The sequence below is a fragment of the Mustela erminea genome, chromosome 5 (assembly GCF_009829155.1).
Source record: "Mustela erminea isolate mMusErm1 chromosome 5, mMusErm1.Pri, whole genome shotgun sequence".
NCBI classification, from domain to species: Eukaryota; Metazoa; Chordata; class Mammalia; order Carnivora; family Mustelidae; genus Mustela; species Mustela erminea.
Genome location: NC_045618.1, coordinates 75,387,798 through 75,412,465, shown reverse-complemented (window position 1 = coordinate 75,412,465; position 24,668 = coordinate 75,387,798). Strand labels below are relative to the sequence as shown.

Below are 24,668 nucleotides of genomic sequence, written 5' to 3'. Positions count from 1 at the left end.
CCCTGAACTGTCTCACATTTGTGAGTAAATGAATGGAAACATTTTGTTGACAGTCTTTACACCTCTCAAAATGTGTGGAACCATAGCAAACTACTTGTCCTGTTAGTGTCACCTCATTAGATTCTGGGACTGCAGGAACCAGAAGAAGCAATTAATAGCAATAAGCTCAATTTTTTTTTTTTTTTTAACGTTCCCCTTCAGAGGTTCTGAGCAAAGACAGCTAAGGATCCAGATCACCCAAAAGTGCCAATTAAGGGAACTTGACTGCATATCCAGATGACAAAAGTGCTACCAATCATCCAGAAGTTTCTCTTCAGTGTCTACTTTGTAAGAAGTGACTGGTGAATTCATCTGTACCAGGCGCTGGTATGTTCATCACTTCAGCTCTGAAAATCAATGAGAAGACTTCAGTTTTCCCACCTGAGATAGTGTTCTAAAAACATCTTTTTATAAATTGCTTGTTTGTGGACACCCAAAAGGTTCCATAAAAGGTGAGACGGACGCCTGGGTGGCTCAGTTGGTTAAGCAACTGCCTTCGGCTCAGGTCGTGATCCTGGAGTCCTGGGATCGAGTCCCACATCGGGCTCCCTGCTCAGCAGGGAGTCTGCTTCTCCCTCTGACCCTCCCACTTCTCATGCTCTCTCTCGCTCTCATTCTCTCTCTCTCAAATAAATAAATAAAATCTTTGAAAAAAAGATGACACATGGGTATAATTTAAGGGAGATGTAGCTTAAGGCTTTATGAGATTAAAAAACAAGGATGCATCGAAAGTTTCCAGCTCTTCTGGTCGATCTGATGGACATTTGAGTTCTTCCTTTGATTATCTTGTTCTTTTGCCAGCAGTACTCATGTTGAAATGAATAGAATGCAGATGATTAACTCAGAAATAGGCAGCTCATCTGATGAAGAGGAAGAATAACCATCAGCCAAGAGGACCTGTCCTACTAAACCTTCTGCTTCTCCTCTAAGGCTTAAAGACTTTTGTGTCTCTCTCATCAAGCTTGTCCGGGGTCTTCAGACTCAAGCCTTTGTGCCAGAGATACCTGCCTCCTTTGCTCATATTCACACAAATCCACAGGTACCGTGTTTAATGATTTAGAAGAGTTTTTCTGTTTTTAACGAGGATCCAATCAGGAGAAGATTAGCAGCAGCAGCAGTTTTAGAATTAATCATTTTGTTTTTGTGTTTAAAACTCAAGTTATTAACTACTTCAAAATAGATCTTCAAGATGGAGTGGACCAATTGTAATCAAAATTCTGGTGCACAGCCCCGAACATTGCTGCCTCTCCTTGGCATATTTCTAAATAGTTATACATTGCTTTCTCAATCTGTGTGCATCATTAGTAGAGGCAGAGAAGCAGCTTAGCTCCTTGTCCCTTTCCTCTGTTGGCTTCTACACTCAAGGGCTTCTTTTCACCCCTCCAGACCCATTTTCCACCCATCCATGGCCAACCAGGGAGGCTGGCCCATAAGGATGTCATCAACATACTGTAATGCCTTCTGGCTCTAGTTGGGTTTGGCTAATGGAAGCCATCAGCAGGAGATGGAGATGGTGGGTGTGGAGGAGGTGGAGGTGTGTATTCCAGAGGCTAGCTTCCTTCCAGCTCAAGAGGGAATGCTGTGTCCCACTTCCCATGAGTGGCCTTTTCCCTGCAGCTATGCTCTGTAGGTGCCCAGAATCTCCCTTTCCTGAGACACTTCTGGCCTAGAGGGGGCAGCCAGGGTATAAAGTATCCATTCTTGGTTTCATAAGCCTTGCCTGTGGCTCCATGAATAGTGCCTTGATTAAAATCTCCACCAGCCTGGTTTACATGAGCCATGGGTTAATAGCTGGGTCTGATCCCACTCTTTGTGTTCCTCTCTCTTTTCGTTCTCTCTCATTCACCTTGTCCCTTTCCTCTCCTCCAATTCCCTCCCTCTGACTAGCATTTTTTCTTTCTATCCCTATCTGCTCTCTCTGATCTTCATTTCCTTTTTTTCTCTCTATCATTTACTTTCATGCTTCTTATTACAATAATACTGCATTTATTTACCTTACTTAGGGTGTGGAGATGAGTTTCACTTAATGAAAATCTTAGAGTTTGAAAACTATAAAAGTGAGCTATTATTGCTGCTGGGAATGTAAAATGGTATAACCACTTTAGAAAACAGTCTGGCAGTTTCCCGAGAAATGAAACCTACATCTATAATATGATCTAGCCATTCCATGAATAGGTATTTACACCACCCCCAAATTGAAGGCATATGAAGATTTTTACAAGAGTGTTCATAGCATTTTTATTTATTTATTTTATTTTTTACTTATAATAGTCCCAAATGAAAACAACTCAAATGTCCACCAACAGGTGAATGTACAAACAAAGTGTAGTATGCAATGGAATACTATTTAGCAGACAAAGGGACTGAACTATTGATATGCACACAGCATGGATGAATCTTGAAATAACTAGGTGGGGTGAAAGAAACCAGACAAAAAAGGTGCATATGCTCTAGGACTTCACCTATATATAATTAACTAATCCATAGTGAGAAAAAATACTGGCAGTTGCCTGGAGGGGGTGGGGGCTGAGGGAGGGCCAGGAGTGAGGGATTGCAGAGGTGCATGAGCTAACTTCTGGAGGTCATGAATGTGTTCACTGTCTTGATTGTTATGATGGTTTCACAGGGTATGCCTCTCAAAAGTTATCAAATTGTGCACTTTATGGGCAGTTGTCCCTCAATGTAACTGTTAAAAACACACAATCGTGGGCTTAAAGATGGTATATTCTTACCAAATTGCCATAAACATAGCAGTTTAAAATAATATACATTTATTCTCTTATAGTTTTGATGGTCAAAAGTCCAAAATCAGTCAAGATGTTGGTTGGCTGGTTACTTTTGGAGGCTTTCAGAGGAGAATCCATTTCCTTGTGTTTTTTAGCTTCTAGGGGCCACCTGTATCTCTTAGGCTGTGGGTCCTTCCCCACCTTCAAAGGGCATCACCCCAATCTCCACTACTATCATCACATCGCTTTCACCTTCTCTGTAGTAAGGCCTCCCTCTGCCTCCCCCTTAAAAGTACACTTGTGATCATATTTAGGGCCCACCACAATGACCCATGATGACCTCCCCATCTCAAGATCCTTAACCACATCTGCAATGTACTCTTTGCCATTTAAGGAAACATTTATGGGTTCTGGGGATTAGGACATTCGTATCTTTGGGGGCCATTACTAAGCCTCTCAGATGGCATATTGTTTGCTTTCCAAAAATACATCTTGAGGGGTACCTGGATGGCTCAGTGGGTTGATTGTCCAACTCTTGATTTTGGCTCAGGTCATGATCTCAGGGTCATGGGATCTAGCCTGCTTAAGATCCTCTCTCTTTCTCCTTCTGCCCCTCCCCGCCACTCATGCATGCATCCTCTCTCTCTCAAAAAAATGCATGTTGTCTAGTGTCTGGGAATGCCTTATACTTCTCTGTTTTGCATTGAGGAGCCCTGGGTCTTGAAGAGAAGAGGACAACTTCCAGGTTGGATACTACCTGGAAAGCTCACTGTGCGGGAGTCACTATGTTACTCTTGTGCACCATCACAAGGCATTCCTGGTGTAGCAACTTAAGCATTTCAAACCCATTCTCACAGGGTTCATGCTTTGTCTTGCAGAGAGGGCTCAGATGGCTAGGGGGAGGATGGACCTTTAGACAAATATTGCCATCCTGTCCAAAGCTATTTCCTAATTTTACAGGCTTCTATCTGCCCTTTGATAACTCATCTCTAATCATATTCCCCTTTAAAACACTGCCTTGGGGTGCCTGGGTGGCTCAGTGGGTTAAAGCCTCTGCCTTCAGCTCAGGTCATGATCCCAGGGTCCTGGGATCGAGCCCCGCATCAGGCTCTCTGCTCAGTGGGGAGCTTGCTTCCCCCACTCCCCTCTCTTTGCCTGCCTCTCTGCCTACTTGTGATCTCTATCAAATAAATAAATAAAATGTTAAAAAAAATAAATAAAACACTGCCTTGGTCAGTCTGACTGGTAAGGTGCTGGGAAAATCCTCACCACCTGATCATTCCTTGGAAGCAAACATCAGGGCCCATATGTAGAGATGCTTCTAGAGAAGCTTCTGAGATGAGTCTCTCATTCCTACAGGAAGATGGACCCTTGATCTTTGCTAACCTAACCCTGGCCTTGTGGAACTCTCTCAGAGGGGTGGAGAGGCTGGAGATAGGGCACGTTGTGCTGGGAATGAGGTCAGAAAGATACTTTGCCTTTTAAGAAGCCCACCCCCCAGGGCAGAAGATGGAATCAGAGAGACCTTCTCATTGCTCACAGCCTCTGGAGTGACTGCCTCAGGTCTGCACTCTAGCCCATGCCCGTAGAAGGCCCAATTTATGGAAGCAGTCCTGCTCAATCAAAAATGTCTCAAAACTGGGAGTTCTCCAGAGTATGATGGCCTCCAAAAGGGAGACAAAGGCAAGTCTTGACTCTAGACTATGGAGTTAGAGGTTAAAACAAGGGTGCTTCTAGCAATGTCTTTGGGGCCCACAGGATAGTTTTTAGTCTGTAAAATGAGGGGGATAGGCCACCTTTACAAAATACTCTCTCATAGGTGGGGGAGATAGTCCTATTTGTTCCTACGTGCTGCCCTGACATGCTGGGATTCATGCATGCAGCCTGCAGCCCAGGAACTCTAGCTGTCTCACTTCTGCAAAGGGTCAGGTAAGGGAGATAGATGCCTGGGTCCAGGGAGATGGGAGTATTATGCCACTGTGGTCACAGTTGAAGTTCCTTCCCTTGCCTGAAGGGGTCAGCAAAGACCCAGGAAGGGTGGAGACATCTTGACTCCCAGGAGAGAAACAATTGCTAATAGGCCATCAGGCCCAGGGGACCTTCCCTACGTAGTTGCTGCGTGATTTCTCGGCTTGCACGTTGTCATCAACAGATCCTCCCACAGGGCTCCCCTAAGTGTCTAGAGATGTTGGGGCAGGCTCTGGGTGTTGGAGAATGGGAGTCTATGTGGGATACAGGAAAGGGAGTGGGCCCAAGGGCCCCCACTTCAGGGAAGGCACAAGGGTGTAGAATCTCCCAAGCTCTGCCCTCTTGGATGCTTCCCCTGGGATGTCTGTGCCCTAGCCAGAGTCTGTAATCAAGTCATCAAAGCTAATAGGATGATGTCCACATAAAATGAAATTGTGGATGAAGAATGGGGATGCAGGAAACAGACTAATGGTTCTAATGCTTTTTCCTCAACCTTTCACTTCTCAATAAAGTACAGTCATCTGACTCCTTGTTTGTGTGCTGGGAAAATGATGACTTCTCCAAGAGGCTCTTAACAATGAGCATTGTATTTCCCGTTGTCTGTATCTAGTTGTGTGGGGACAGGCAGAAGACACCTTGACAGAGATGGGCAGAAAGTTACAGTCTGCCCCTCTGAGGAGCATCTGGCTTCTTTCCTAGTCTCACTGATTGCTACATTTTCAATAGTCAGTGATATTTCTATTTTTTAATTACAAAAGTATGACAAAAATACACACTTATTATTAAAAAAAAAAAGGAGGGAAAAACAAAAACCTATTTTACTCAACTCCCTTCCTCAGAAGTTTCTATCACTATTGATTCGAGAAATATCCTGTATGTGTGGTGGTTTGAAAATATGCCCACATTATTTGATCCTACTTCCTTCAAAAGGTGGAGCCTAATCCCCCTCACCTTAAGAGGAGGAGGTACTTAGTGATTTCCCTTTAAAGTATGGAATGTGGCAGAGGTGATGGTTTGTGATGTCGGAGATTAGGACTCGAGTGGCGAGTGGCATTAGGTCTCTCTCCTCTTTGGCCCGCCTGCTCTGGGAAAAGCCAGCTGTTTTGTTGTGATGACACTCCAGTAGACCTGAGAAGAAGCCTGTACGTGGTAGGGACCTGAGGCCTCCTGCCAACAGCTATATGACTGAGCCATTAGGAAATTATTGTAATAGGTTCAGCCACCTCTGAGGGCACAGGATCTCTGGTGTCAGACACTGTGCTCCTCAGGGTTTCCCTTTCTTGGGATAAGCAGGGGACAGAGCACATAATCCCCACATACACTTTTCTATTGATTAAGAGTACCAATAGGTTTATATAATAAGTTCTTCCAGAGCTTGAGTTATGTGGTGGTTGTTGCTATCTGCTGCTAGTATTATCCTTCAGGATGAGAGGATTTATTATTTCAGCTGCTGGGAGTGCTGCTGGCAGAAAACCCTTGACAATCAACATGTTCGGGATTTCTTTAGCCAAGAGAGACATCATGCCGAGGTCTTGACCCTCTTCCGGCAACCCACATCTAATGATTGACAAATGAGCAGTATGGAGCCCAGACCTCTCTTGCCAACTCAGGGGAGGCATGAAGGGCCATCCCATCTTCAGGTCCCCTGTAGGGTTCCCTGAGGCATTCCACTAAGACCACATTGCAGCTAGCCTCCAACCCTCTGCCCACTCTGCCTCCTACTCTTCCTTTTCAAAGGTGTTGGTACCAGAAGGACTCCCTAATAAACCTCTTGCAGTTAGTCTCCAGCTTGGAGTCCACTTCCTGGAAAACCCAAGCAGGGATGGAATATTCTAAGAAAGCAGATGATGAGGTGGAGTTTTAGAGCTGGATGACTGGCTACCCAGCTGGTGTCGGTTATGGTGGACAGAGCACAGAGAGAAGGTGGCGGAGCAGTAGTCCACTGGTTATGAGCTATGATGGTGTACTGGTGGAAGGGAATCAGCTGTTGCAGTACATCTGAGACCTACAAGGAGAATCAGAACCATATTGATGCTTTGGAAGAGGTTACAAAAACAGAGGGCAGTCATTCAGTTGTTACGAGCCAAGTGTCAGAGCTGGAGGACCTCATATAAAGAGGCTCTTCCCTCCTGAAGTGAGAGGGGAAAGAAAGCTGAGAATCAGGCACAAGGCTTAAGCACGAGAATAGAGGAGCTTCAAAGAAGATTCATCTCCCCACAGAGGGAAGTCTGCTATGCCAAGGACAGGGCCCTTGATGGGAGAGGATGGGTGCCTGCACCTGAAATGGGCCATTAGAGCGGATAACCCAGAATTATGGATCTTCATTTTCCCCTGGGAAACAAGGGGTAGAGCAGGAGTGGCCCTGTTTGCCTTCACTCCCAGTGACCAATTTGGGGAAAATCTCTTTCCCGTTGCTACATCCCTGTGCTCTGTGAATTTAAAGCTTTCCCATGGAGGAAATTTTTTCAGGAAAAGGCAAGCCTTCTATTGAACTATAAGCTATGGCAGCTCTCTGGATACTTTGGGCTACTTGTGACAAGGGACAGCAGGGAAATAGAGGATTCACCATCCTGACAGGACTAACTGACCCTGATCATTAAGCAAGGTATAACTGCTGTTACACAGTGGGAACAGGAAGGATCATGTTGAGAAGGCTCTATGGGAAATCTCTTTAAATACAAACCTTTTTCTAGTGATTTACTTTATGGATATATATAAATGTATACATTATATGTATTTTATTTATGTATTTTATGTATCCATATTTTATTATGTATATGTATATGTAAATATATAAAAGAATGTTTATGTTGAAATTATTTATATTGCAAAGCTCAGAGCAAAACAGAATAGCCTACTTGGAAACTACCTAATACTTATTAATATGGATTAGTTAAGTAGATTATGATGTATCTCCTCTTATCCTGTAACATATGCATCTATTAACAGAATGAAGTAAATCTATATGGTCTCATCTCCAAGACACATAGTGAGTGCAAAAAGTAATGTTCAGTTAGGAAAAAAAAAAAAAAGCAACGTTCAGAATAGTCTCCATAAATCTTTTGATAGAAATGAAAAGATATAAATATGCATGCTGATATAGGCACATGCAATATTTTTCTGAGTGATACATAAGCACTTTAAAAAGTAGTGGTTGCCCTTAGGGAGTGAAATTGGTAGGTTTAAGAAGAATTTTTTATATCTTTCTATAATATTTGACTTACCTAACCATATCCATATATTATATTGCTTTCATTTAGAGTTAAGAGCAAATGTCTGGGAAGTGGTAAGCCATTTACATTTTATTCTTTACAATCTTTGTTTTAAAAATGATTGCATGCTACTTAAGAATATCCAGAAATCAACAGGTGCCTGGGTTGCTCAGTTAGTGAAGCATCCAGCTCTTGGTTTTGTCTCATGTCATGATCTCAAGGTCATGATATCAAGCCCCACGTCAGGCTCTACCATGGGCATAGAGCCTGCTTAAAATTCTTTCTCTCCCTCTCCCTCTGCCCCCTACCCCCACCCACATGCATGCTAAAATTTAATAAAATTTTATAAAATGCTCCTTTCAAATAAAAGGAAAGGCTGTTATATTTGGCCATAATAAATTTAATATTTATCTATTTTGACTTATACATTTTCTATGATAATGTCAAATAGAAGTGATCCCACCAGGTGTCTGGCTAGTTCTTATTTCAGATAGAAAGCTTTCAAATAGCCTTATTATGTTATCTGTGTTATATATGTATTTTTTGTAGATACTACTTATGAAGCTAAGGAAGTTTTATTCTTATTTTGCTACTAGTTTGTCATGAATAAATGTTGAATTCTAACAAATGATTTTTCTACATTAATTGTTATAATGTGATTTTTCTCCTTGAATCATATGGTGAATTATATTAGTTTTTAAAAAAAATTATTATTATTTTTTAAATTATTATTTTATTTTAAAGATTTATTTATTTATTGAGATCATTACATGAACCAAAATCAAGAGTCAGGCAACCAACCAGCTGAGCCACCCACGTGCCTGAGGCACCCCAATAACTCATTTCTTTTCTTTTTTTAAAGCTCATTTCTTTTTAATGCTGGATAATATTCCACTGATTGGATGTACCACAGTTTATTTGTCCATTTCTCTTTAGAACAACATCTTGGTTCCTTCCAAGTTTTGGCAATAATGAATAAACTTACTATAAACCTCAAGGTACAAGTTTTTGTGTGGACATAAGTTTTTGGCTTCTTTGGGTAAATATCAAGGAGAACAATTGCTGGATCATATGGTAAGAGTCTGTTTAGTTTTGCAAGAAATGATAAACTGTCTTCCCATGTGGTTGATCCATTGGGCCATCTTCCAGCAATAAGAATCCCTGTTGTTCCGTATCCTCCCAGCATTTGCTATTGTCAGTGTTCCAGATTTGACCATTCTAAAACATGTATAGTGGCATCTCATTTTAATTTGCATTTCCCTGATGACATATGACGTGGAACATCTTTTCATTTACTTATTTGCCTTCTGTATATCTTCTTTGGTGAGGAGCCTGTTAAGATTTTGGTCCATTTTTAATTGGGTTGTTTCCCTTCTTAGTATTGAATTTTGAGACTTCTTTGTATATTTTGGATGACAGTCCTATATCAGATGTGCTTTTGCAAATATTTTCTCCCAGCCTGTGCCTTGCCTTCTAATCCTCTTGATACGGTCTTTTGCAGAACAGAAGTTCTTTTATTTTAACCATCTTATCAATTATTTCTTTCAGGGATCACTCACTCCCCATAAACCATGTTGAGCCATTAAAAATAAAAACTTTCACTTCTCAGAAAGGTCTATAAGACATTTTTTTTCTTGGTTCTAGTTCCCTATATTAAAAAAAAAAACACTTAATTGGCTAGAAGTATTAAAAAAATTTAAAAATGCCAGCAGTTTTCCTGTTTTGTTAAAGGTGCAAGTTAGAATTCATTTTTGGGAAGCAGAGACCTTGCTTTTTTAATATTGTAAAAAAAATGTCAATGGGTCTTTTAATCCTAAAAACCCAAGCTAAAATGCTATTCTGGAGTGGAGTGGTATAAGAAAGCAAAGAAACAAACTGCTAAGCAAACAATTCCATAGTTCAGTCTTTGCTGTGGGTAGACTTGGCATTATGGATGATTATGTTTGGTGGAAAACTGGTCTCAAACTTAGATTTTCTTTTTCACTTGGCTCAGGAGAGGTGGAAGGGCTAGTTCCCAGGCAGAAAAATGGTCAAAGTCCTGTCTTTGGCCCCTGCAACTGCGGTGCATGTGGGGGGCCTAGGAGAGCATTAGTCAATGGGTATGTCCTGTAGGTGGTTAACCTAGGAAATGTAGGAGCAGAGGCAACTAGTTCCTGCTTTACATTTCCTTTTCTGCAGTGTTGCTGGATCTTGTTATCATATAAAGCTTATGCATAGTTTTGTGAAATGTTATCCTTGAGGAATACAGTAGTGAACAGAGATATGGACTTTGAGCAAAGTGGTTGGAGAAGAGAATTTTCTGTGGGGAGAAGCTAGTGATGAAATGAAAAGAGAGAGATGGCAGAGATGGGCAGCCGTCCAGACACAAGCAAGGGGGACAAGGGACAATCTGGATGGATTTGTGGGACCTTTTAGCATTCTTTGGGGCCATGAGAAGTTTTGGGGAAGGGAAACCTGCTAAAGATGGGATTTTTCTATAAGCAAGCAGGATGGAGATTCAGGATTCTCATACTAAGGGAAGCATGATTTCTGGTAGCTAGAGAAAGTGGGAATATCTGCGTTACATCTAAAAATAATTGCTTGATTACCTAATAGTGGGCCATACACTGGTAGATTATAGGTGCTCAGATTTTTCAGGAGAGGTGGCTTTAGGTTGCAGCACAGCAGAGGTCAGATCAATATAACAGTTGAAGAGGGAAGTGAAAAATATTTTCTTACCTCCCCAGCTCTGCAACATGATGGGAACGCTAAAGAAAATGCTAAGGACTCAAAAAACAAGAGTCTAAATTTTCCTCTGGTTTTGCTCCCAATCAATATAAACTTGACCATGTTCTGTAATCTCCTACTTATCAATTTCCTCATCTGTTAGAAGAAGTAAAGAGTGATGACAAATACCCTTGAGTCTTGTCCCATCCCAGCCTTCTATGATGCTAACAGTAAGTTAAACACACACACACACACACACACACACACACCCCAAGACATCCTTTGTCTCTTGGGTGAGGCAAACACGGCCATATGGGTAGATATTTCACACTAATATTTCAGAGAGGTAATGGCAGGTAATGTAAATAATAAAATGGGCTGGGGTGCCTGGGTGGCTCAGTGGGTTAAAGCCTCTGCCTTCAGCTCAGGTCATGGTCCCAGGGTCCTGGGATCAAGCCCCGCATCGGGCTCTCTGCTCAGCAGGGAGCCTGCTTCCTCCTCTCTCTCTGCCTGCCTCTCTGCCTACTTGTGATCTCTGTCTGTCAAATAAATAAATAAAATCTTAAAAAAAAATAAAATGGGCTGGAAATCTAGAGTTTTATATGGGTGTATGTGCTTCCTAAAATGTTGACAACTAAATCAAATTTTGAAATAATAGTTTGGGTGTACAAAACACATCTGACTGACATACTACCAGTTTGGGGGTCTGTTCAAGGAAGGAAAAGGGGAGGAGGAGAAAGGAGGAGAAAGGAGGTCCTACTTCTCCTAGTCCTGGTGGACTAGGAGAGTGTGTTGGAGGGGGACACAGAGACTTAGTTTTAGGGAAAAGAAGAGAGTCCTTGTTCTTCTATTAGAGCTTATAAGTATGTAGGAATGGGAGATCTTCCTTAGTCTTCCACTGCTCAGTCTCATGCACAGAGGGTGTAAATATTTGTTTTCTACTGCAAGGGTATTTGAGTTGACAGCATGAACTACGTTCTTGACAATGTGTACTTTCAAATATTTGAATCTGTATTAGATAATAATTCACTGTAGTTGCCCAATGTCCTAGAACCAGTTTGGGGGCAACTAATAGAAGTGTCTTAGAGGAGTGTCCTTTAGAAGAGAACTCCATGGCTCTAATCCTTATGTCCGTTCATACCCAATATACAGAGACACTCCCTCTCATAGTTCCTGGAGACTTTGGCACCATTATAATTAGTCCTTCAGATGCTATGACACACACAAGTTCATTGTACCTGAAAGCTCTTGGGATTACCATCTCATGTCTTTCAAAATCATTTGAAAATGTATTTTGATTTATATGGATCTGGCCCATAAAACAAATAAAAATAAGAGGTTCAGAGTAGTTTTCCTCTTCTTGTCTCTTTTCACTACAGTTAGTGCTTACAGCCATCACCACTCTTAACACTGCAAAGCCTCACTGGCTGTTCCCTTATGGCAAGAAGCTGCACCTCCATCTGATGGGAAAGGCATGTGGGCAGAAGGAAGAGACTGGACAGCATGCCTTCCCATCCATGCCTCTCCGTCCTCCCCTACCTCCGCAACCATATTCTCCCTCTCCTTCCATTCCTCTCCCTGTCAGTTACAAGCCACCACTCTTAAAAGTCACCCTTTAGGAGTGAAGGCCACCTGACTGCATGGACAGTTGCAATGCTGGCCTTGAAGTGGAATGATGATGAAGTGTAATTCTGCTCACTCATCTGTCAGCCCTTCTGGGAGGCTCATGCTGTCCTAACTTTTTCCTGAAGCAGAGACCTCTGTATTTCCTACTTCTTTTCCATGGCCAAGTAGTGGTTCAGGTCCCTGGCTGGAAATCCACCTCCTTGAGTTCTGCCTCCCATCTTCAGTCCCAGCTTTGGGACAAAACTGTAACTCTCTGAGGCCCAGCTTGGCCTCAGCGGCCTCAGCAGAGTTGGTGTAGATGGAAGACCCTGGGATTCAGGGGTGGGTGCACCAGGCCCTTTTCATTTTCATAAGAGCAACAGAGTGAACTAAAATATCTCCAAGGTAGAAGTCATGGATGCGTGGGCCTGGCTGCTCTGCATGGTGCTGGGATTCCTGGAGCATCTCACCTCAGTAAGTTAACCACCAGTCTGAAGTCTTCCCTTAGCTCAGTGGGCCCAGGTCATCACTTTCCTCTTACTCCTGAGTGATCAGACCATTGGCAAATCCCCCAGCTCATGAACTTACTGAAATGGATTTGTGGCAGGATATTTCATTCCTGTAAATTTACCAACGGAAGGGTTGATGATGTCATGTCAGTCAAGTCAGAGCCTTTTACCCCTGACTGAGAACCCAATTCTCATCAGAAGTTTGCTTGGGAAATATGAACTCACTAAATGGAACTGGATTATTTTAGGAGACATTTTCTTCAGATTGAATGCCAATTTGTTATCCATTTCAACTAAGAGATTTCCCACAGGGGCCATGTGTTTCCGTTGCCTTTCTCCTTACAGATTGCTTAAGAATCTTTTGCACTGTTTCACTATCAACCATGTCTTTCAACAAGACTTCATAACTTGTTAAAATTTTTCAAGTTTGTGTGTAAAAATTTGGGTCATTCTTAGATGTGCCACTTTGCACAGTGTGCGAGGGCCCTTAAACTCCACAGTGAGGTACGAGAGTTCATACTGCCTTATGCATTGTGCTTTCAGGCTGTTAGCACTTTCCACTTGCCTCACTTCCACACATCAAAGAAATTAATCCTTTTATCATACATGTTATGAACATTCTGTCTCAGTTTGTTTTAAGTTTTTTCACAGTAAATTTGGCCAATCTTTTGTGGCTTGGAAGATTAGATATTTGAGTTTTGGGATTCTTGGTTAAAATGTCTTAAGAGAGAAAAGGAAAGTTGTTGAGACAGTTTGCTCCTGAAGGGCTGAACAAAGAACAACAAACAGGGAGATTCTGTGTGTGTGTATGGTATGTATGTGCGGATGTGTGCATGTATGTATGTATGTATCTAATCTATTTTGATGCTAAGAGACTATGTCTTGCAGAGTTCCAACTACAGAGAGTGTGACTGACTGAGGCCCCAGCTGCTGTACTCTGAAATCTACCTTGGCCTTTCCATTAAGTCCAGGTTCTCCCCACTGCTCCCAGTCGATGACTGAGCCTGGCAGGGACACCGAGGCAGGCTCGTCCTGGGAACTACAAGACTCCTCTAACCACCAACTTTGCTCAACTTTCCTTAGACTGGACAGCAGTCTAGGACACTTCCCCTTGATGTTCTTTTCCTCTCTTTTATTTAGAGTTAGACCCGCATGGCAGTCTGATGGCTCTTCCAGCCTCTCCTGGCTCCTCCTTCACTATTTCCTCTCACCAGTCTTGTTTTGGTGTTTCCTTCTTGGAAGACCCTAGATAGTATATGTATCATGATGTTCTCTTTTCTTTCTTAATTGTGTAGCAGTCACCAGCTCCTCATGGCAATTGAGATCAATAATCTCTTTTACATGCTAAGTCCTTTCTTTCCCTACTGACCTATTGGTATGAGAAGCCCAAAATGACCAGGCAGTACTCGTTGCTTTAAGTTCAGAGGAAGAGAATGCATTGATTCTCTTGGTAGAGACATGCGCACCTGCTTCCTTTTGTCCAGGAACTAGCACTTTGGGCTAACAGAACCTGAGGTTTGGGGACAGGAAGTATATATTCTACCAGTGGGTCACTAGAATTGATGGTAAGAGAAGATATTACTACTTGCAGTCCTTGGGTTCCAGGCCCATGTATACTAGATACTGGTAACAAGTGTTATACATAATACAATCTATATAATAATAATAAATAATATAACATATATTATATTAATAATATATAATAATTATACATAATATGTGTAATATTATCAATATCTCTATTATAAAAATATAAATATGTGTACATATATACATAAATATATATAAAATATATTTACATATAAAATGTAAAATATAAATATATATATAAGATATATACATGAATTATATTGAATCCTAATCCTACAGTGTCTTATCTGTAATCCGGTGCCCTGCCTAACTTAGCCTTTGATAGGCCATCCTGTTGTCCTATTAGATGGAAGCTTCTAGGTGGTGCTGTACATGGCAGGACTAGTGGATATCTTGGTCATGCACCTATTGCTATCTCTAAATGGGTCTCTTGGTCTGAAGCAATGTGGTACAGAATCTTGTGGTCACAATTCAGCCATTCTGTAAACCTCAGATGGTAGTGCCATCTGCAGGTAGGGAAGGCAAAATAGGTTGAGTCTTTAGGCAGACACTTTAGACCAAGGACCTGTGGGAGGAGACTGCCAAATTACGCTCAGTTAAAAAAAACACATGGTGAAAGTCAAGGGAAGTAAGAATATGTTGTTCTTTCTCCCCTTTGAAATGACCACAAAGACTAGAAAAGCAACCTGACTTTATCAGACCTATAGAAGCTCTGGCTTCCCCACCAGCTGCTAACAGACCAGGAAATAGAGGAAAGTTCATACCCCATGGGGTGAGCTTGGAGCAGTGAGAGACAGGAGCTGGGAAGGAGCTGACAGATAAAGTCGTTGTCCTTTCTGTCTCAGACAGATGGTTCTGAGGCATTGTGATCCTCCCCAGCCTCTTCCAGATGTCATGCGTGACTAAGCAACTGGCAGTGTTCCTTGTGAGGCTATGGACAGCCCTGCAACACGCCCTTTTGAGGTCCCTTGCGCTCCGTCCCCCATGCACTGCCCTTTGTGCTTCACTAACCTTGCCGTTCAATAAAGTGTGAGCATATAAGCTTCGCCTTGACTTCTGATTTCTAAGGCTCCCACCAAGACATAGTGTGATGGCGTTTGGATTGGATGGGGTTTGGATTTTCAACATAATGACAGAGTACAATTACAGCCTCAAGTTCTGTCCTGTGAGTTTCAGACCTCCCAAAGGGACAGGTATTAGAAGGTCAATGCTTCTGCACCCTCAAAGACCAGGCTCACACTGGGAGCTCAGCCTAGCCAGGCCCAGACTAACCCAGGCCTCTGGGATTTGCCTTCCTACAGCAGAGGTGAGGGCCACCAAGATCTTTTCTTTTGGTTATACCCAGGGAGGAAACACCAGATCAGCACCACAGGGATGGCTGGACCAGGCTCCTCTCCACATCCCAGCAGTTAGCTGGTGGATTAGAATTGTGTAGCTGGTAGATTTGGATGTGGCAGCACAAAGGGAAAATTGAGGGGCCAGGCTCAGGACCCCAGGCATCACTGTTCTCTTCCTGCTTTTGGCTCAGTCTGGCCCTGACTGGCTTCTTCTCAAATCTGATTTGGAAACGGCATAAGGTATAATAATTTAAACAGCTTCAGCCTTTCCCTTCAGCTCAATTGAATGCAACAAATATTTAGCAGGTGACTGCTCTTTGGTGACCAAGTTATCACACTCAGTACCCTTGGCCTAGTACATGCTCAGCACATCCGTGAACGGCTCCAGTTGATGAGACAGGGGAAATGAGGGAAGGGGTGGCGAGGAGGAGACAGATCTGTAGGGGCTCCATCCGGGAGTGAAATGCCTAGAGAAACAGGAGTGAATCTGGAAGGCTCAGGAGCCTGCCAAGTGGCAGTTTTGCTGTGTATTCTCAGCAAGAAGGACTCCCAGAAGCCACACTCCAGAGCACTGTTGCTGCCTCTAGATGCCCGGCTCCTTGGCAGGTGGGTTAAACTCAGTGTGACCCCCCAAATTCACTTTCTTCCTCTCAATCTCCTCTTTCTCTTGTGCTCATTATCTGCCATCTCCCCCCTGAAACCTCGGAAAGTGTAACAAAATAAACTCCCTGCTCCTCTGTATGCTTTGTCTTATATGGTAACTGGTTATTTGTTTGCACGAGGACGTGGCTGTCCTGTGGGGCCGTAGCCTCAAGCCATACCCTTCTGGCATCACTGAAAGCACATGGCCTTGGGCATTTATGTCAGTTATAAGGGTGGCTTGGGGCCCTGCAAAGGGGTGCCTCGGGGAGGGCTTAGGTAGGGGAGAAGCAAACTCCCTTCTCTTTCTAGACCTTGCTCTCTTGGGCCCAGCCTTTGAAGAGTCTAGTCATGCTTGAGGTGATGGGAAAGATGGTGTGTGCCACATGGGAATTGTGTGGGTGACAGATCCATATCTGAGACTTCCAGGCAGCTTGACGTGTGAGAGGGAGACAGAAGCTGGCATTATGAAGCCACCATACCTGCCTGGGCTTAATTTGCCCTCGGGATTCTGCCCATAGTGTGCATGAGTTGCTTTACTAATATACGAGGAGTCATGGGCTTTGATGGCATCCTGAGTGCCTTCCAGCCTCCATCTGGGTATTTGGCTTTATTTGCTAGTATCAGGCTATGTGTCCTTTTCCCTGTTGTCCCCTGTATGGCAGGCAAGTCTGGGGCTCCGTTTCCCGCTCTCACATTCCTGTATGCCTCTGGGTCAGAGTCTGCTGATTAAAGGTACACACAGGACGTTTGGAAGACAGAAGAGAAGTCGGTGTCTCTCTTGGCCGTTTGTGAACAGATGCTTGGACATATGGTAGACATATGATTTGCGGTAGCCTGCAGCTATCTCCTGAGAATCACCTGCTTTGGTGTTGCAGACAGCTGGGATTACTGTCAGCAGCTTTCCACTTTCCTAGGCTGCCTCCCTTCCTGATTTCATGGACCAACCATAGCCTGCGTATCACTTCCCCAACCCTTCCAATCACTGTGCAAGCCTTTAAGTCCTTTCTCCTTGGGATACAGAAGTGCTTCTCCTCCCCTGAGAGCCCTGACCAATGAATGATGCTGCAGTGCCCCCTCGCCTTTCATGAGGGCGCTCCCAGGGTGGCAACTCTCACTCCTGGCAGATTGATTAGTATAGTAGGCCAGGTAGCTTCTGGATAATTCCTCTAGCTCTGGGACCAGAGATCCCTCCTGTACAATGACAATCACTTCTTCTTCTTTTTTAAAAGATGTTATTTTATTTATTTGTTTGACAGAGAGTGAGTGAGAGAGCACACAAGGAGGGGAGGCGGCAGAGGGTGAGGGAGAAGCAGGCTCCCCTGAGCAGGGAGCCCTATGCTGGGCTTGACCCCAGGATCCTGGGATCATGATCTGTATCATGATCCAAAGGCAGACGCTTAATGGATTTAGGCACCCACGCACCCCAGTGACAGTCACTTCTGATGGAACAGAACAAATAGGGCCAGTTCTTACCGTCCCTCCTCTCCTCGCCTTCTTTGTTTTGCTGGAGCCCAGCCTGACTGAGGCCCTTTGCTTAAGATGAGTTGATTGACTAACGTGCGGTGTGGCTGTTGTCTTGAGATTACTGCAGTGTATGATACTGAATGAAAGGGACAGATGTCCACTGCTAGCGTCTGGGCCATATGGGGATGCCTTCCTTAGAGAACAGGTGTGAAAGTATGTGTCACACAGGAACTCTTGCCCATTATCACGGACCTATACTTCCTTTTTAAATTGTTATTTATTTATTTATTTATTTATTAGCACAACACCTGAGCCAATAAGCCCTTGGGTAAGTTGGAGCCAAAGGAAAATAAGGACAACTTAGGGATGCAAGGACTCAGGGCATGCCAGCCTTGTCACGTGGTAAGGCCCATTGTAGCTGACACTGCCTGTGCTCCCTCTGTTTCCCCTTAGCTCCTGGCATTCCCCCAGACAGCAGCCTAAGGCAAGCACCTGTGACCAGGACTGAGGGTTTTTGGCTGGCCCGAGGATGTTTAGCTTGGGAGCATGGAAGGCCAGAAATGCTAGGGGAGTCTTCAAACAAGGGTGAAAGGGACCGGGTGAATAAATATCCCCATCTTCTTCAGCCTTCTCTGAGGACAACTCTGCGCCATGTTCCACCTCTGAGGCGTATTCCATGAGAGGTTCTCAGCGGGGACTGAGCCCCAGTAGCTAGAGTTGCCAGATGAAGCAAGCAAACATATAGGGCACTCAGTTAAATGTTAATTTCAGATACATGATAAATATCTTTTTTGTATAGTTATGTCCCTTGTGATATTTGGGACATACACATACTAAAAACTTATTCATTATTTATCTGAAATTCAAATTTAACTAAGAGTTCTGTATTTGATCTGGCAAACCTACCAGAAGCCCAAAGCAGTTACTTGTTCATTGAGGCACCCTGTCTTCCTTCCTTTCTGTGACTCTTGTCATCCTCACTTGTTGGTGCTTCCAGAAGTCACCTTTGAAATGAACTACTTGCCCTCATTCCTACTTTTAAGAGTGTGATCCTATTTTTCCTGCCCAACCAAGGCTGTGGCTCTGGGAAGTCTCAAAATGAAAGCCTCAGGGATGCAGATTAACTTTTTGGCAACTACTAGAATGGTTGTTTAAGATAAAAAAAAATGTGGTTACAGGAGAATAAAGTTACATTTTGTGTAGACCTGAATTTGTTGCCTGAGCTTTGTATATGTTGTCTGTATGTTGTTTTTGAATCTTTGTAAAAACACTATGGCTCCCTATGACCCTGCAATTGCACTACTGGATATTTACCCCAAAGATACAGATGTAGTGAAAAGAAGGGCCATCTGTACCCCAATGTTTTTAGCAACAATGGCCACGGTTGCCAAACTGTGGAAAGAACCAAGATGCCCTTCAACAGATAAATGGATAAGGAAGATGTGGTCCATATATACTATGGAGTATTATGCCTCCATCAGAAAGGATGAATACCCAACTTTTGTAGCAACATGGATGGGACTGGAGGAGATTATGCTGAGTGAAATAAGTCAAGCAGAGAGAGTCAATTATCATATGGTTTCACTTATTTGTGGAGCATAACAAATAGCATGGTGGACATGGGGAGTTAGGAGAAGAGGGTTGGGGGAAATTGGAAGGGGAGGTGAACCATGAGAGACTATGGACTCTGAAAAACAATCTGAGGGGTTTTAAGTGGTAGGGGGGTGGGAGGTTGGGGGAACTAGGTGCTGGGTATTAGAGAGGGCACGGATTGCATGGAGCACTGGGTGTGGTACAAAAACAATCAATACTGTTATGCTGAAAATAAATAAAAAATAAATTAAAAAAATAAAAAATAAATTTAAAAAACCCACTATGGCACAGGAATTATTATTGGGACACTCAACCATGAGCATTTAAAGATGCCAAGTGATTTGCCCAAGGTCATAATTAGCAAGTGTAAAGTCAGGATTTGAACCCAGGCCATCTGCATCTAGAGCTTGTGGCCTCATCCATTCAATACATGGGTAGCCAGTGAGGAAAGACTGGAAGGCAGGAGGAGCCCAGATTAAAGATGGTTTTAGTTCTACTACCAAAAGCAGGGGCAACAGGAATCCAGGAGATGTTTCTCTGGTTGGATCTATGGGGTTTGGTGACTGGTTGTGAGAACAACTAACTCTTAGCCATGTTTCTCACCCTATCCTCTTGCCTTCTGCCAGCACCCCACCCTCCATTGGCACTGACCTTTTTTCTGCTTCTTGTAATTTAAAGGCTTCTACACCCCAAGACTACATATTCTGTTCCCCTGTCTAGAAGTCTTTTTGTGGCTCTGGGTGGCTCAATTGGTTAAGTGTCTGCATTCGGCTCAGGTCATAATCCCAGGGTGCTGGTACCAAGCCCTGCACTGGGGTTCCTGCTAGGTGGGGAGACTTTTCCTCCCTCTCCCTATGCCCCTGACTCATGCTCGCTCTCTCTCAAAAAAAAATACACATAAAAATTAAAAGAAATAGAAGTCTCTTTGCATCCTCTTCCTTGTCTGCCTTACACTCATCTCTCAAGCCTCAGCTTATTATTTTGTTGTTGTTGTAGCAAGATACACAAAACATACAATTTACCATTGTAATGATTAAAAAAACTTTTTAAATATCAGTATAGTTGACACAGTGTTACATGAGTTTCAGGTGTACAGCATAATGATTCGATAAGTCCATACCTTATGTTATGCTCACCACAAGTGTAGCTCCCATCTGTCACCATACAATGCACCTACAATATCTCTGACTGTATTCCCTATGCTGTGCCTTTTATATCCATGGCTTATTCATTCTATGATTGGAAGCCGGTGTCTGCCACTCCTTCTCCCATTTTGCCCATCACCCCATTTCACTATGGCAACCAACAGTTTTTTCTTTGTATTCATAGGGCTGAATCCACTTTTTGTTTCTTTATTCATTTGTTTTGTTTTTTAGATTCCACATATGAGTGAACTTATATGGTATATTTCTTTCCCAGTCTAACTTATTTCAGTTAGCACAGTATCCTCTAGGTCCAACCATGTCCTTGCAAATGGCAAGATCTCATCTTTTTTTAATGTCTGCTACCATTGTATGATTCTTTTTTTTCTTTCAAGATTTATTTATTTAAGTAATCTTTATACTCAGCGTGGGGCTCGAACCCATGATCCCAAGATCAAGAGTTGCTTGCTCCACCAACTCAGCCAGACAGGCAACCCCCACCCACCTGTATGATTCTTCAGTGACATGAAGTGTGCAACATCACACTTGTTGTTGCATGTGATGTTGTGATGTTGTGCAACATCACCACGTCTATCTCCAGAATTTTGTCATCTTCCCAAACTGAAACTTCCCAAAATTGAAAGACTTTTCTATACCTTTCAAATCAAAATATGGCCAGCTTTGCAGTGGCTCACCTTGGGTGACCATGGGAGAACAGCAGTGGCATGGCACAGACTGTTGTCAGGAGTAACTCTTTTCTAATAACCAATGGAAAAAAGACAGTCTATTCAAAAAATGGTGTTGGGAAAGTTGGACAGCCACATGCAGAAGAATGAAACTGGACCATTTCCTTACAGCAGACACAAAAATAGACTCCAAATGGTTGAAAGACCTCAGTGTGAGACAGGAATCCATCAAAATCCTGGAGGAGAGCACAGGCAGCAGCCTCTGTGACCTCTGCCACAAGAACTTCTAGCCAGACACATCTCCAAAGACAAGGGAAACAAAAAAATGAACTAGTGGGACTTTATCAAGATAAAAAGCTTTTGCAAAGCAAAGGAAGATATTTGGGAAAAGATATTTGCAAATGTCTTATCAGATAAAGGGCTAGTATCCAAAATCTAAAAAGAACTTATTAGACTCAACCCACAAAGAACAAACAATCCAATCAAGAAATGGGCAGAAGACATGAACAGACATTTCTCCAAAGAAGACATACAAATGGATGTGGGAAAAAAAATGCTCAACATCACTTGGCTTCAGGGAAATACAAATCAAAGCCACAATGAGATACCACCTCACACCAGTCAAAATGGCTAAAGTTAACCACTTAGGAAATGACAGATGTTGGCAAGGATGTGGAGAAAGAGGAACCCTCTTATAGTGTTGATGGGAATGCAAGCAGGTGCAGCCTGTCTGGAAAACAGTATGGGGGCTCCTCAAAAAGTTGAAAATAGAGCTACCCTATGACCCAGCAATTGCGCTACTAGGTATTTACCTAAAGGTACAAGTGTAGTGATCCGAAGGGGCATCTGCACCCCAATGTTTATAGCAGCAATGTCACAGTAATCAAGCTATAGAAAAAGCCCAGATGTCCATTGACAGACAAATGAATAAAGAAGTGGTATATATATATACAATGGAACACTACTCAGCTGTCAAAAAACTGAAATCTTGCCATTTGCAAGGATATGGATGAAACTAGAAGGTGTTATGCTAAGTGATAGAAGTCAATCAGAGAAAGATAATTATCATTGATCTCATTCATATATGGAATTTAAGAAATAAAACAGAGGATCATAGGGGAATGAAGGGAAAAATAAAACAAGACAAAACCAGAGAGGGAGACAAACCATAAAAGAGTCTACTGCGTGATGGGCATTAAGGAGGGCACGTGATGGAATGAGCACTGGGTATTATATGCAACTGGTGAAACACTGAACTCTACCTCTGAAACTAATAATAGACTATATGTTAATTAATTGAATTCAAATACATTTTTTAAAAAAGGAGTAACTCCTTCTCTTAGTAAAAAAGAGTCATCGCCAGCATCACCTCCCTTCGGGGTTTCCCTCCCTCTCTCACTTCCTTCACATTTCCTTCCTTCTCAAAACTATATTCTCCAAATGACAGTCCCAATCATCGTTGTTTCCCACCCTTTTGAGTCAGCTGTGTAAGCAAGAGCCACACATCTCTTGGTGAAGAGGATCTTTTCTGGCTCTAGCACGTCCGCAACCCTTCCCCTGGGGAACTATCCCGAATGGACCAGTGGTCCCATAGGACTCGTTCTGCTCCTGCAATCCTTTCCAGCCCCCACCTGTTCCAGGCAGAGACAGTGAGTGTGTGTATGCAAGCCTGATTGTTCCCTGTTCTCTCAGGGGGCATCCCTCTGTTCATTGTATTATATCTGTATTACAAAACCAGCTTCAATCCCTGTGCAAACACCTTTTTTATTTTTTTTCATGGTTCCTTTCGGGATATTTATCTTCTCCCCCTGAATTTCCAAAGATTCTTTCACATAACTGATGCTAAATAGATGTTGAATGAAAGAATGACTAAATGGCATCATCCAAAAAAAAAAAAAAAAAAGGCATCATCCATCATCCATTAAAATTCTAGTTACTTAACATTTCTAGGCCTACACAGTGAACAATCTGTTGGCTAGTCATTTGTTTAATGTGTAAGTATCTACACGTTACTTACATGTGTAAGTATCAGAAGGGATGAAGGTAAATTGATTCAAGTCTCTTTTAGATGTTTTCACTAAAACCGTGTTTTTTCATCTTTTTCCTCCTCCTTCCTCCTTTACCTTACCCACAGAAAGAAGTACATTTTTGACTGCAACCCCCCACCCCTCCATTCTCCCCACCCCCCAACTGCCACCAACAAAGCAGACATTTCATGAAACAGTTTTTATCCTTACTACAGTTACAGTGTACTTGGATATTTTCTATTCTATTTCATTTCTTAGAAAATGAATGTGAATGGAGGCCCACTACATTAGTTTTATGACCCACTACTGATTGAGACCTACAATTTGAAAAACACTGCTCTAAACCTACTTCAAAAATGATAGCAGGGGCGCCTGGGTGGCTCAGTGGGTTAAAGCCTCTACCTTCGGCTCAGGTTATGATCTCAGGGTCCTGGGATCGAGTCCCGCATCGGGCTCCCTGCTCTGTAGGGAGGCTGCTTCCCGCTCTCTCTCTCTGCCTGCCTCTCTGCCTACTTGTGATCTCTGTCAAATAAATAAATAAAATCTTAAAAAAAAAGATAGCAGAAGGCGCAACTCGGTGGCATAGTGGTCTGGGTCTCCAACTCTTGGTTTTGGCTCAGGTTGTGATCTTGGGATCTTGGGGTTGTGGGGTCAAGCCCCGTGGGGAGCCTCCTGGAGCCCTGCCTTGGGCTCTGTGCTCAGCAGGGAGTCTGCTTGGGGTTTCTCTCTCCCTCTAACTCTGCCCCTCACCTGCCCCCATGCCCCTTCCACGCATGTATTCTCTTTCTCTCAAATAAATAAATAAATCTTTAAAAAAAATTTTAAAATGATAGTGGAAGACTGCTTAATGTATTTTATAAATGTCATACCTAGGAATATGTAAAAATTTAAAAATATTAAATTCCAAAAAAGTGGTCTGATGTCGGGGTGGGTGAAGGAAAGGAGATCAGACCCATAACCCTTAGGTTATAGGGTTCAAATTTGGGAAGGAGAATAAGAATAGGAGTAGAAGATAGATGGCACAGGCAGGAAATAGATAAAAAATACTAAAAACTTCATTTGACAAATTCTGCTGATAACAGTTGGGTACATTCCTGAGTCAGGGGACCTAAAAATGTTCAATTCCCAGATGGTATCACCAGCACACTGTGAAACAATATGTTCTTTTAAATTTAATTTGATTTCATTTATTTTTAATGGCAAAGTAATATATAAATACATTCTTGTCATAAAAATTAAAATGATACCGAAAAAAGTTCCTCTTGATACTATTTCTCTTCTCTAATCCCCTTGACTTTTCAAGAACAAATTTCAGGGGTGCCTTGGTGGCTCAGTTGGTTAAGCATCTGCCTTCAGCTTAGGTCAGGATCTTACAGTCCTGGGATCAAACCCCACATCCGGCTTCCTGGTCAGCTGGGAGCC

General features: G+C 42.8%; 2 long non-coding RNA genes across 6 annotated transcripts in view; both read left to right on the top strand.

Moving 5' to 3' along the window:
- Positions 1-24,668, top strand: part of LOC116591168 — a 215,109-nt gene that overhangs the window by 25,504 nt on the left and 164,937 nt on the right. The window lies entirely within an intron of this gene.
- LOC116591169 lies at positions 844-5,258 on the top strand. Its single transcript, XR_004285862.1, has 2 exons — positions 844-1,665; positions 4,358-5,258. It is a non-coding gene; the product is annotated as an uncharacterized LOC116591169 (long non-coding RNA).